Raw genomic sequence first — 13,503 nt, forward strand, 5'->3', positions numbered from 1 at the left:
TCCATGTGAATATGGCTATGGCCAACACCTTGATTTCAGCCTAGTATCACAATAAGCAAAGAAACTAAAACACTCTCATATTTTTATATGTTCAAGCAATAATAGAACTATTTTTTAGAAATGTTGTTTAAGTTAAAGGCCATGGAAAGACAGAGACAGAGATTCCCTCTGGAGAAAACATATTTACTTTCAAGGATAGCAGAGATAGAGATATCCTCTCCCCAAAGATATTTCAGGATAATAAGGATAGCGACACTTCCCTCCGCTTTTGGCAGCAAATTTGCATTTTATGCATCCCATTGCATCATACACTCTCACAGTGACTTTTTGGGCTTGGCTCAACCTATAGGTTTTTTCTAATTTACTTTATTTACTCTAAGATTTTGTTTTCTCTTTGTAAAATGTTAAATAATACTAGTACCTGTTATCATTGAATAGTGCAGAAAAATAATTGCATTATTGTGACTTACTAGTAATAATTAATAATGAGCATTCAACAAACAGGATTTGTGAATATGATTGTTCCTTATTCTGAATATTCTTGTCTTGGATAAGGTTTGTTTCCCGAGGATTGGAGACTCAGGTGGACTTAGATAGCTCTAAGATGGCCCCAATCAACTTCCCTGGGAAAAGTCATATTTGAATCCCAAGGTGGGTTTACAAGACGCTCAAATTGAGACATCTTTTTCACATACAGATATTTGAAACTGAATCTCAATTTCCTTCAAGGATTGAAATCTAAAACAGAGAAGGGATCTAAAACCTTGCATATTTTCCAAAGCAGGTTAGGTGGATTCAAATCAAATTTCTTTTATTATAATTTTATTGAATAAAATTTTATTGAATAATAATTCAATAAAAGGGAAAATATGGTCATATGTCATCCTTATTGGCATTTGTATAGTATCTTTTTTACGTTTCTGCATATATTGTTTTTCTCATTTACATTTTTAATCCAAATGCATATGACCAGAATCTGCTGCTGTTATTAAAATGCCCTCTTGAGTATTGTGTTGTGAGAAAACATATTAACTCACAGCTATACTTGTCAACTGGAAATAATGAAAACTCATTTTTATTGCATCCAGACTGACAAAAAGGGCCATTAAGAAACTGGCTTGTGGTCAAAGAATATGCACTAATATTTAATATAGAGAAAAGCTGAAAGAAAAATTCTGCCAAAATTTTAAGGAGTTAAATGTAAAAACAATATGTCGTAACATATCGATCATTATAAACTATTAATTTAACAGTAGTTTTACACTAACTCCAAATATTAGCGTGTGGTGAAATATGACAATATAAACTGATTCAGGCCTTTAGGAAAAAATGTTTGACAGTATCTATCAAGAACAATAAATATGTCCATCTTCTTTACCTCGTTCTCTGAAAAATAGCATCTATCTGTAGGAGTAAGGCAGAAGAAAGAAAAGATAATGGCCATAAAGATGCTAATTACAACATAATTTAGCTTCAGTATGGAACATATTTTGAAACATACTAGGTGCCCAATGGTAAAGGAATTACTAAATAAATTACAGTAGTTCAACTTGATAAAATAACATGTTGTGATTAAAATTATAGAGATGAATACTGTACAGCAACAAGAAAATGTTGTTAAAAACAGAATGCAAAGTGATAATCACAGTGATTACAAACATGTCCAGATTATACGCATTGGATTAAAGACCACATTTAGAGAAAGAGCAGGAAATGATAAAGACTGAATCAAGTAGCCTTGTATGCATGGGGATTGGCCTGACTAAATCTGTGAAACTCCTGCAAACTACACTTCTAATTCCCTTTTTTAAAAAAAATTAAAAGTGGGCAGGCAATGGTGGCTTAGTGGTAGAGTTCTTATCTGTTGTCCTGGAGACCTGGGTTCAATTCCCGGTACTTGCCCATGTTTAAAAAAAAAGAATTAAAGGCATTGTAATTTTACAGAAAATTTGTGGTATACAGAGTTCCCTTTTATTAACACCTTGCATTAATGTGGTACATTTGTTACAATTCATGAAAGATAATTTTTATAAATGTACTTTTAACTATTGTCATCATTTACAATAAGGTTCATTGTGGTTGTACAATCCTATATCTGAATGTCTTTTTAATCAATACTCAAGCTAATTTTGTAATCACTAAACTGGTTATTTTTGTTATCACTATATTTAGACACATATCAGCATTCTTAAAATTAAAATAGTTATATATCTGTCTGTATTTATATCCAGCTATGGAAATGCAATTTTATCCCTTAGCATCTGCACTTTAGGCAAATGGCTATCAAAATCCCTTATCTGCTAACACTGATATTGTCATTTATGTCAGTGGCTCTGTATCAGATCCTCCTGTGGGCTATTTAAATCCTCTTGGCCTTCTCTCTTACATCAGCTGTTGCTTCCACAGCTGCATTCTATTGTAACTTGATCGTGCTTTTCTAGGTCATGCCTTTGGCTTCCTACTTGGGGCTCCTACTCGGGGCATGGGACATCTTCAGGAACCCACTGGACAGTCAGACAAGTGCAACCAGGAAGCGCGGGCGGTTAGCACCTGTTGGGAATTGAGTCATACCCCCTACACAAGACATGTGTCTCCCCGAGTCCTGTGAGAGTGAACCCATTTGTGAATAAAACCTTTGAAGATGTTACTGTTAGTTGAATTGTGGACTCATCTGTGAATAGGAACTTGGAAAATCCTATTTTGATGAGCCCAAGTTGAATCAGGTAGGTCTTGAGCCATATGACTGGAGTCTTAAAAACGTGAAAAAATTTGAAATCAGTCAGTCAGGAGAAGCCAAAGGTCAGCAGAAATCATGAAGAGCAGACACACGGAGACAGAGTAATGGCCATGTGATGGAGAGATACTGGGATGTTACAGACTCTGGAAGAAAGCAAACCTTGCCAATACTTTCATGTTCGACGTCTAGCATACAAAACCATGAGCTGTTGTTTAAGCCCACCCAGTTGCATGGTATTTGTCACAGCAGCCCTGGCAAACTAAGACGAGACCCATGAAGCCAGCCATCATCAGAGGAGATTGGAAGCTGGTAGATTACACTTTCCTCTGGGTAAATACTGCTGAGAGGTATTTTATAAGGTTCCTATTACTATATTATGTATAGTAATAGTCAACTCAATGCTGCCTCCTTGTGTTGTTTTTCCCTCTTTCCTTTCTCACTTCTGTCTCTCACTCCTGCTCCCCAAGATCGCTTCCCAGATGAATAAAGCAATCCTTTATATCAGCTTCTGCCTGCTTTCTTGGAAACCAAAGTTAGAAAAATAGATATGAAATGTATTTAAATTCCTTAACTTTCCAGTACATTTAACTTGATTTGATTACAGGTATTTAAAATTGTAATAATTACGTTTTTCAGCAATAAAGCACAACCTGGTGAAAGGTGATTTTACAGAAATAAATGGTTTAAATCAGTTTAAAATGCTTCATATGTGAAAAAGAATGCAAATGTAATTCCAATTCCTATTAGTTGTAAATCGACAATGGAATTGTCTGTTTATTTTCTTTCTATTTTAGTCAAAGTTTCACAATTACCAACATGTCATTTATTTGTGGCAGGTGCATACTGCTAATAACTTTCCCAAATAATCTGCCTTCTCTGTTCGGAGGAAGATTCTGGTCCTGCTATTATCTAAGATGTTTTCATATGTCATATGTCATTCTAACTGACACAAGCAGCGGATTGTTTTTAATTAATATTATGGGGTCTCATTTTGTAAGAGAGAGAATGGAGCAATTATAAAACATCTGGAGAAAACAAAAATGTAGAAACTGGATTTATGGGATGCATGCAAATGTGGAAGGATGGTGGAGGGGAAGTGATCCTGGCTTAGATGGTGCTTAGAGACAGGGAAGTCGCTAAATACCTGCCATACTATCAGTTTGATAAATAAGTATGCAAATTTGTTTATTCAAGCAATGCAAGATGAGATTGAAATGAGGAAATGTGAACGGAGAAAGAAAAGCTTAATGTTTTTTTTTTCTTTTCCCCCGATGGCTGTATTTAAGAACCTAAGACGGGAGTCAGAAGTATGAATAAAAGTCACAGTATGCACAAATCAATGGGAAGCACCTAGACAAATATTCCATACCAAATTTCATACCAAGACTATCTCATAGTAGCAAGAAGAGCAGTTTAGAATAAATAACATGGAGAGCCTATGACTGAATGTATAGTAATATGATATCCAAAAGTAGTTTTGTGGAATGATGCCAAATTATACAAGAAATTAGGCTATGGGGAAGAAAGGGGAAAGAAGAATCTTAATAACAGGGAATAGAAAAGCATTGCTTATTCCTTAAATAGCTCACATCTTGTTTTATCTTATGATGTGCTTCTTCTAAGAACAACTCTGAAGTACTATTACCCTATAGAAAATGTTCCCTGTCAGTATTTAACTGGATTTCTACTTGGGCCGCAGGATTCAATTAGATCTGTGTGGTTAAGGTCTCCTTAGGTGTCAGTTTTTATGGCTCTAAACTTTTTTTTGTGGAAAGACATAAAAATTATGCTTTGGAGGCAGGGAGAAGGAGAAAGAGGTTGCTAGTATTTTTTTTTCTCTCTCTCACTCTCACTTTTCCCAATAAGCTCCATGCAGTTCTCTGCCTGTGTATACGTGGAGTGAACGATCTTCAAGTGATTACAATAAGTCCAGAGCTCCTTTCTCACTTGTATTCCACCTCCTCCTCTCTCAAGAATAACATCTGACTTAAAGGCAGGCAGAGGCTTCTTTTAAAAAATGTGAACACTTTGAGATTCATGCAAGTTCTTGCATGTACAAATTTTTCCTTCTTTTTATTTTGAGTAGTGTTTCATTGTATCAATATTTCATAATTTGATTAGCAATTCACAAATTGATGGATACCTGAGTTGTTGCACATTTGCGGTTGTTAGAAATAAAGCTGCCCTGAGCCTCCATGTACAAGTTTTGATGTGGGCATACGCTTTCATTTCTTTTGGGTAATTACCCAGGAGAGGAATGACTAGGTCATATGGCAGGTACCAACATTTGGCATTACCTGTTTAATTTTAACCAATCTGATAAGTATGCATCACTTCCTCACTGCAGTTTTACTTTCTGTTTTCCTGATGACTGAAAAATATTGAACATCTTTTTTTATGTTTTCAGTGACCACTCAGACAGCTTCTCCATGATATCTTATTTCATTTATATAAATCCTATGTCTTGTAAGTAAATCTATTGTGACCAAAAGCAGGTCAGTGATTGCCTGGGGACATGAGTAGAAGGGATATGCTGAGGGGCACAAGGAAACTTTTAGGAGTTATGGAAGCGTGGGTTATCCTTACTATGATGATAGTTTTATAGATGTATGCAAATGCTGAACTAATTAAATTGTATGCTTTGATTATGCGCAGTTTATTTTAGTTTATATCTCAAATTGTAAAAAAGAATGCAAAAACTTTAGTTAGAAGGCGTCCACAATGCTAAATGTGATTTACAGATGAGCTGGTAGCCCTGTGCAGAACCTTGTACTTTGCTGGGATGTGGACTGTCAAAGATTAGGAATGGGCTTCTATTCTGGGAAGGCAAACCTAACACAACATACCAGCGTGGTCCAGGAGGGCAGGATGGGAGGAAACTGGCTACCTGAGGAGGAGAGTGTTTAAAGGGAAGAAAGACACAGGAAAAAAAAGTAGAGTTCTTTCAGGACATGGGCTTTAAAAAAAATCATTTTTCTGGATGACGCTATATCTGTATTTAGAGCCCCTCCTCTTACTCCTTCCTTCCTTTGTGATTTATGAATTGTCTTCTGAAATGTACTGAGGGAAGAAAGAAAAGGGAAATGTTTAGAAGACTATCTACTTTTGCTTTTCTAAGCCACCTTGCTCTCGATCCTTTTTAGGACTCTTAACTCATTAGAATATGTTCTATGTGGAGGATTTAAATATCTATATTAGAATCAGGGGAATCATCCCATGTGGCATGGTGTTTTGGAAAGATCATCAGTGAGGTAGGCCCATGTTTGAATCCTAGCCTCACCAGCTGCAGGAAACTAGACAAAGTACATAATCTGCTTAATCCTCCTTTTCTCAGCTATAAAATGATGTCTATTAATTAAATGATATAATAAACTTGAATCTCCTGCTAGGTTTATTAATAAATCTTAGTTTATTCCCTACAAGTAATTCTCAACATTTTAATGCAAGAATTCATGCATCTAATTTTTAAATTCTGTTTTTATCAAGAGTAAGAGTCCAAGATTTCCTTGAAACATGTTTCTTTATATTTAACCAAAATGTTTAGTCACAAGAAGTGTTGAATTTCTCTTCCAATTCTAAATTCTTCATCTGCATCCTCAGTAAACAACCACAATTTTTATTCTGTACATTAACTTTTATATCTTCAGACTGAAGTAATAATTAAAAAAAAAAACCGGAGTGCTTAATGAGATAACAGTAAGTTGAAAAACACAAAACAAGATGTGTAATAATTATAGCAAGAACCTGTCACAGCCTATTGACCTTCTAAATGCAAAAATGTATTCCATCTTTTAGTAGTATCAAGTTCTTTTTCATATAGTCAGAGACAGCTATTACTTTCTTTTCATATCCCAAAATAATAGATACTGGAAAGCCTTTAATGCATCAATTTCCAAGACTGGTTTTGTAAAATTCCTTATATTACCCTTGAGTTTTAAAGATTATGCTTCTGTTTGAAATTATGTCAACATATATTTGATTTTGAGGTTATATTATAATCTGTTCAGTTTCTAAGAACACTCTCAACCAGAACTAACAGAATAAGTCTTTTAACTCATGAATATATAATACAGTAAGAGTAAAACTGTGGTCTATGCACTTCACATAATGCTTTCTAAAAGCAGGACCTTTTAGGTTCAAATTTTTCACTACATGTCTACAGTGGGCCCTTCAATGGTCTTTCTTTGTCTTACATGAATTGCTTGCAGATGCAGTAAAAGGCTGCACATGTTGGTGTGTGCTGCTCCCTACTGGAGAAGGTCAGCGTTCTATGCCTATGAGTATGACATTCCCTCCAGTCTATACCACTGGTTACCTACCTCTTTAGAAGTTAGACACTTGGGAATCAGAAACACTTACTAGCTTGAGCTTTCATATTTCTTGTCCAACTTAGACTATCCTCCCAGACATAAAAATAGATTTTTTTTTTTGGTATTGTGGTCACAAATCTTGTCCAAAAACATATTCCATGCTCCAAGTGTAAGCAAATGATGTCTTCTCTTAATTTATGGAAAAGAGTAAATAAAGTCAACATAACAAATATTAGTGTAATAGTTAAAAGGAGAGTTAGACAGACTTGGGTTTAAATCATGCTTTCATCATTTTATGATCTTGGCTAAATTACCTAAATCCAATCCCTTCAATTTTATAATCTATAAATAGTGAATTATAATGCTACTCATCTCATAGGATTGCTGTGAGAACTGAAATTGCATGCATAAAGCAATTAACATTGCTTCTGGAATATAATAAATAGGTAATACATGACATAGAAATGATAATCATTCAATGAATTACTTAATATTTTCTGAAAGTAAAATCAAAATTTCTCCAAAAGCAACTTCTCTCCCTACCACATCATATATCTACGAGAAAGGTGTCTCCTTTCAAAGGCTCCATCCTTCACTTGTGTTGTTTCTTACACTCTATCACCTCACCTGCTTCTTTTCTCAACTAAAGATTCATTATCTTTTTAAGTCCCTCTTCCTTTGTACTTACTTTTTCCTCTCTGATTAAAAACAATCAATGCCTTTGCTTTCCTATTTTGAAATATATCCCTATCAGTCTTTCCTTTCAACATCAAAGTTGCCAAATAAAAGTCTGCATTGGCCAGCTCTCTTTTTTTTCACTTCTTAAACCTTTGCTGTATAGTACTACCTTTCTCATTCTACAACAACTGCTCTTCCCAGGCTCACCAATGTGTGATCTACTTTTTGCCACATTAATATCCGTGTCTCAGTTCTTGCTCTCCATGACGTCTTTGCAGCATTGCCAGGGTTTTCTCTGCTTTCAGAACACAACTCAGTTTCCCTCCCTTCTTCAATTTCATCTTCCCATTGACCACTTAAATATTTTACCTCTTTCCTTTTTGCTCTGAACTAGCAATGATCTTATCTTTATTCTCACTCTATCTTAGTTTCACCCCTTGCCCGTCTGTGAATGGTCTCCAAGCAACCACTCCAAGCAACATTTCAACCCATGTTCTGTGGCCTGCTCATCAGCTCCACTTAGAGAACTCAATGATTTATTTTGCTCAAACTGTCTCTGGCTCTTAATTTCCACCTTCTTGACATTTACAGAGCAGCCCTGGCTTCAGGTATTTCAGGTAGGAGACAAATACCTGAAACATATTTACTCGAGCTCGTATCCCTGGACATATCTTTATGCATTTCACCTCCCTATTCTGTATTATACAGTCTTACCATGTCATAAAGTTTCTCCAAAACCTTCCCCCTGCCAAACAAGTATTTTTTTTCTTTTCCAGTCTCATAGCTACAGTTCTAGTTAGAGGTCTTATGACATGATGCCCAAGCTATATTTGTCTCCTACCTGAAATACCTAAAGCCAGGGCTGCTCTATTCAGAGTGATTCTACATACTGTCATCAGTCCTATCTTTCTAACCCAGTGCTTTGTATATTCATCCCTTGCTCAAAAACTTTCAGATGCTATGAAATTCAAGAGGTTGATAGAGTCTAAGGGAAATTGAAGATTGGAAGGTAATTTAGGAATCACTTATTCTAACCTGCTTTTTTTGTTTCTGTTTTTGTTGTTTTTGGTGTGCCATATGGCAGGGGTTACATTTCATTCTTTTTCCATGTGAATATCCCGTTATTGCAAACGATTTGTTGAGTTTTTGTTTGTTTGCTTGTTTACTTGTTTTTGGGAAGTGCATGGGCCAGGAATCAAACACAGGTCTCCCGCATGGCAGGTGAGAACTCCTCGTGTGCCCTTCCACCCAAACTGCTTATTTTATAATGATAATTTTATAATCTCAGGCCTAGATGATTTACATAGTTGTAAAGCTAGTCAGGGGCAAATTAGAATCTATTGGGTTTTCCTTGAAGCTGTGTACTTTACTGCCAGCAGGATGAATCCAAATTCCTTAGACTAATACAAAAGCCTTTTTTGTCACCTTGGTTCTCTCGCAGTCTCTAGCCACTATATTCATTCAAGTAAAGATGGTCTTTTTATTGAAACTTAAACACATTCTGCTCAAGGCTGCCTTTATGATTCTGCTATTCTTTTTGTCTGCAATAATATTCCTTTTTTACCGTTTTACTTGACTCTTCTTTACTATAACAGCTTAGCACAATTTCTGCATGCTCTATTAAGGATTCCCATTAATTTCCACCCTGGTAATTATTCTTTCCTCTAAGTTCTTTTAGCTATAATTCTCCTTTCTTTCTTAAATTTGCCATACATGTAATTAATAATTTTACGTTCATTGAGAAAATTGTGGCTTTCTCCCTAGCGTACATTCTTCCTTTATTGGGCCACAATCTTGTGATTTGGGAGACAGTTTTGAGTTCTGGGAACAGGCACATGTTCCAAGCACCACCAGTCTAAAAACAGAGCCAAGAGAATCTAAGGCAACAGCCAGGGTTAGTTCACGGGGTCATCCTGTTGTCCTCTCTACCTCGTGATTTGGCATTGTGTTTATATTTATTTTTATCTAAACCAACTTAATTAGCTGTCTGGCTACTTATAGACTAAAGAATTTTAACTAAAATAATGTCTCTGTTCTCTGCTCTAACAAGATTTTTAGATCTGTGAGAGATGCAGTCATGTCTTATGTATTTTCTATCCTAAGAACCCAGCAAAATTAACTGTACATAATAGGAGTTTAATGAAATTTATTGATAATTATATTGCAGTTTACGTAACTTCATATGCCATGCTTTATTATGCCTATGATAGTTACACATTTACCAGTTTCTTTTAGAGACTCTTTTGAGCAGGTGCACCCAGCAAACACTGGAATCCCGTGAGACCAAAGTGTGTGCGCATATGCTGCTTCAATCGTAGACAATCGTATAGTAACTTTCACAGGACAAACCCGACAACATCTAGTACATTCGAACTCTAGGGCTTCTTGGGAATCTGGTCTATTCTTAGAGAAATTAAAAGCCCTGTGAGATTTATATTAGAAAAATGATTGACTGCTCCTTGTCGTCACTCTTCTCGGTATGCCTATTTTTATCTTCCACCCCAGACTTCCTGCTATAGGCAGTCCTTATAACGTACTTATGCCCCAGATGCAGAACTGACATCTACTATAATTGTCTTCTACATTAAAACATATCAGTCTTATATCATATAATGTCTGCTTCTGTTTCTTCCCAAATGTCCAGGAGAGAAAACAATGAACTGATGCTCTTATCTTAATTGAAGAGAGAGAGAGAGAGAGAGAGAGAGAGCACAGCAAATCCATCACGTTTCTCCACCACCTTTAAAAAATACTTCTCCTAACCCTTTCACACACTAACACAGAAAGCCATGTTGAAAGTGAAACGTTCAGACCAACTTGTCTCCCACAAATGGCATGTACAGTCCCAACCCCTTGAACTGTGGCTGTGAGCCCATTTGTAAATAAGACCCTTGATGATTTCACTTATTTCTGCTCTAATCTTTCTTTCTTTCCTTCTTCTTGCTTTGGATAGGTTTGCTGTTCTTTTTCGAGTTTCTTCAGGTGTGCAGGTTGGTCTATGATTTTAGCACTTTCTTCATTTTTAATATAGGTACTTAGGGCTATAAATTCCCTTCTTAGCTTTCACTTTGCTGTATCCCATAAGTTTTGATATGTTGCTTTTTCATTTTCATTCATCTGTACATATGTACTGATTTCTCTGGCAATTTCTTCTTTGACTATTGGTAGTTTAAGAACGTGTTGTTTAGTCTCCATATGTTTGTGAATTTTCTGGTTCTCTACAAGTTACTGATTTCCAGCTTCATTCCATTATGATCAGAGAGATTGCTTTGTATAATTTCATTTTTTTTTTTTATTTATTGAGGCTTTTTTGGTGACCAAACATGTGGTCTCTCCTGGAGAATGATCCTTGAGCACTCGAAGAGAATGTATATCCTCTTGTTTTGGGGTTTAATGTTCTGCAAATGTTTGTTGGCCTTGTTCATTTACCATGTTATTCAAGCTCTCTGTTTCCTTATTGATCCTCTGTCTGAATGTTTTATCTATTGGTGAGAGTGGTGTATTAAAGTCTCCAACAATTATAGTATAAATGTTTATTTCATCCTTTCAGTTTTGCCAATGTTTACCTCCTGTATTTTGGAGTATCCAGGTTAGGTGCATAAATATTTACCATTATTATTTCTTCTTGGTGGATTGTCCCTTTTACTTATGCATGGTGTCCTTCTTTGTCTTCTCTACCACTTTTGAATTTAAAGTCTATTTTGTCCAATATTGGTATACTACACCAGCATATTTTTTGGTTATTATATACATAATATATCTTTTTCCAACCCTCCACTTTCAACCCATGTGTGTCCTTGGGCTTAAGTTTAATCTCTTGTAGAAAGCATATAGATGGATTGTACTTTTTATCCATTCTGCCAATCTTTGTCTGTTGATTGGGGCATTTAATCCATTAATTTTCAATGATATTTATAGGCAGCACTTACTTCAATCATTTTATCCCTTCATTTTTATATATCATATCTTATTTTTGTCTATCTTTTTACCCTTTTAGTTACTCATATTGATAATCTTCATTTCTACACTCTCCTCTAAATCTCTCTCTCCTGTCTTTTCTTTTCAGCCTGCAGAACTCCCCTTAGTATTTTTTGTAGGGTAGATCTCTTACTGACATACCCTCTCAGTTTCTGTTGCTCTGTGGAACATTTTAAACTCTCCCTCATTTTTGAAGGGCAGTTTTATCAGATAATGAATTATTGGCTGGGAGTTTTTGTCTTTCAGTACCTTGAATTTATCATACCACTGTCTTTTTGCCTCCATGGTTTCTGATGAGAAATCGACACTTAGCCTTATTGTGTTTCCCTTGTATGTGACAGATCATTTTTTTCTTGCTGCTTTCAGGATTCTTTCCTTATCTTTGTCATTTGACATTCTAATTAATATGCATCACAGAGTAGGTCTATCAGGATTTATTCTGTTTGGAGTACAATTGTGCTTCCTGAACATGTATATTTATGTTGTTCATAGGAGTTGAGAAATTTTCAGATGCTTTTTGCTCAAATATTCTTTCTGCCTCTTTTCCTTTCTCTTCTCTTTCTGGGACACCCATGATGTATATTTGTATGCTTTGTGCTGTCATTCAAATTCCTGAGACACCATTCAATTTTTTCTGTTCTTTTCTCTACCTTTGCTTCTGTATGCGATTTCAAATGTTCTGTCTTCTAGTTCATTGATTTTTTTCTTTTTGTCTGTTCAAAACTGCCGTTGTATGGCTCTAGTGTATTTTTAAATTCTTCCATTTTGTCTTTCACTCCCATTACTATACATTCCTCTTTATGTTTTCTAAATGTTCCTTTGTGCTCACATGGTGTCTTCTTAATCAGCTTTATCTCTTTAATAATTTATCTTCTAAAATTGATTTAGGAGATTTGTTTGAACATCTTTGATTAGTTGCTCCAAATTCTACTTCCCCTCTTTAGTTTTATTACTTTCTTTTGACTGGGCCATATCTTTCTGTTTCCTAGTATGGCTTATAACTTTTTACTGGGGTCAAAAGGCATTGGATTATCTTGATGAGTTTATTCTGGAGGTCAGTTCCTCTCTCGTGCTTAGGGTTTTCTTATTGATTTGCTTTGTGCTAAAGCATTTCTTTGACACTTGATTCAACTTATTATACACCTTTAGAAAAGCTTGTTGTTTCTAAACTAATTTAATTTTTCAGCTTTTAGCCATTTGTTTCTTGCCCTAAATATATGCTGCAGTTGTTTAGGTTGCACTATTTGTGCAATTGTTTTTCCCTCAGTAAAAAGCTCCCTTTCACCCGTTCCTTCTCTGTGAATATTGATCTGATCTAATTGTTTGTTTTTAATTTCCTTCTAGTTTGTTTTGCCACTTCTTTTGTTGTCTCTAGCTGCTTTTACCTGGAGGGAAAATTCTGGGAGAAGTTTCACCCTGGATAGGACTTTGTACATCAGTATTTCCCAGTTAAAACAGAGCCAGGGACCCACAAAGGGAGCATAGATTGGTGCCAATGTGCCCTGGGGATGATACCCAGAAGGATTCAGACTTCTCTTTAACATCTCCCTGAATCTATATCCTCCTGGTCTGCCCACCAGATACTGCTCTTCAGTCAACTGTTCCCCTACTCCTAAGGTGTTACTGTGCCTTTAAGTCTCAACCAACTCTATCTCTTTTAGGGGCAAGGTTGAAACAGAGGCTGCCAGCTGCTTCTGTCCAAGGCAAGTTGAAACCCTGAAATACAGCCTGGACTTAGAGATCTGAATTTGCTCATCTAAAGCCATAAACAATGCTAAGCAGTGCCCCCCACTCTTTTTG

At 35.8% G+C, this 13,503-nt stretch overlaps 2 long non-coding RNA genes across 4 annotated transcripts in view; one reads left to right on the forward strand and one right to left on the reverse strand.

Moving 5' to 3' along the window:
• Positions 1–13,503, reverse strand: part of LOC143677272 (uncharacterized) — a 100,017-nt gene that overhangs the window by 43,465 nt on the left and 43,049 nt on the right. The gene's annotated exons all lie outside the window — the stretch shown is intronic.
• Positions 8,212–13,503, forward strand: part of LOC143677328 (uncharacterized) — a 43,689-nt gene continuing 38,397 nt past the window's right edge. For both annotated transcript variants that reach the window (XR_013172541.1, XR_013172520.1), the window contains exon 1: positions 8,212–8,342. This is a non-coding gene — a long non-coding RNA (uncharacterized LOC143677328). The remainder of the gene's footprint in view (positions 8,343–13,503) is intronic.

This window comes from Tamandua tetradactyla, chromosome 1 (assembly GCF_023851605.1).
Source record: "Tamandua tetradactyla isolate mTamTet1 chromosome 1, mTamTet1.pri, whole genome shotgun sequence".
NCBI classification, from domain to species: domain Eukaryota; kingdom Metazoa; phylum Chordata; class Mammalia; order Pilosa; family Myrmecophagidae; genus Tamandua; species Tamandua tetradactyla.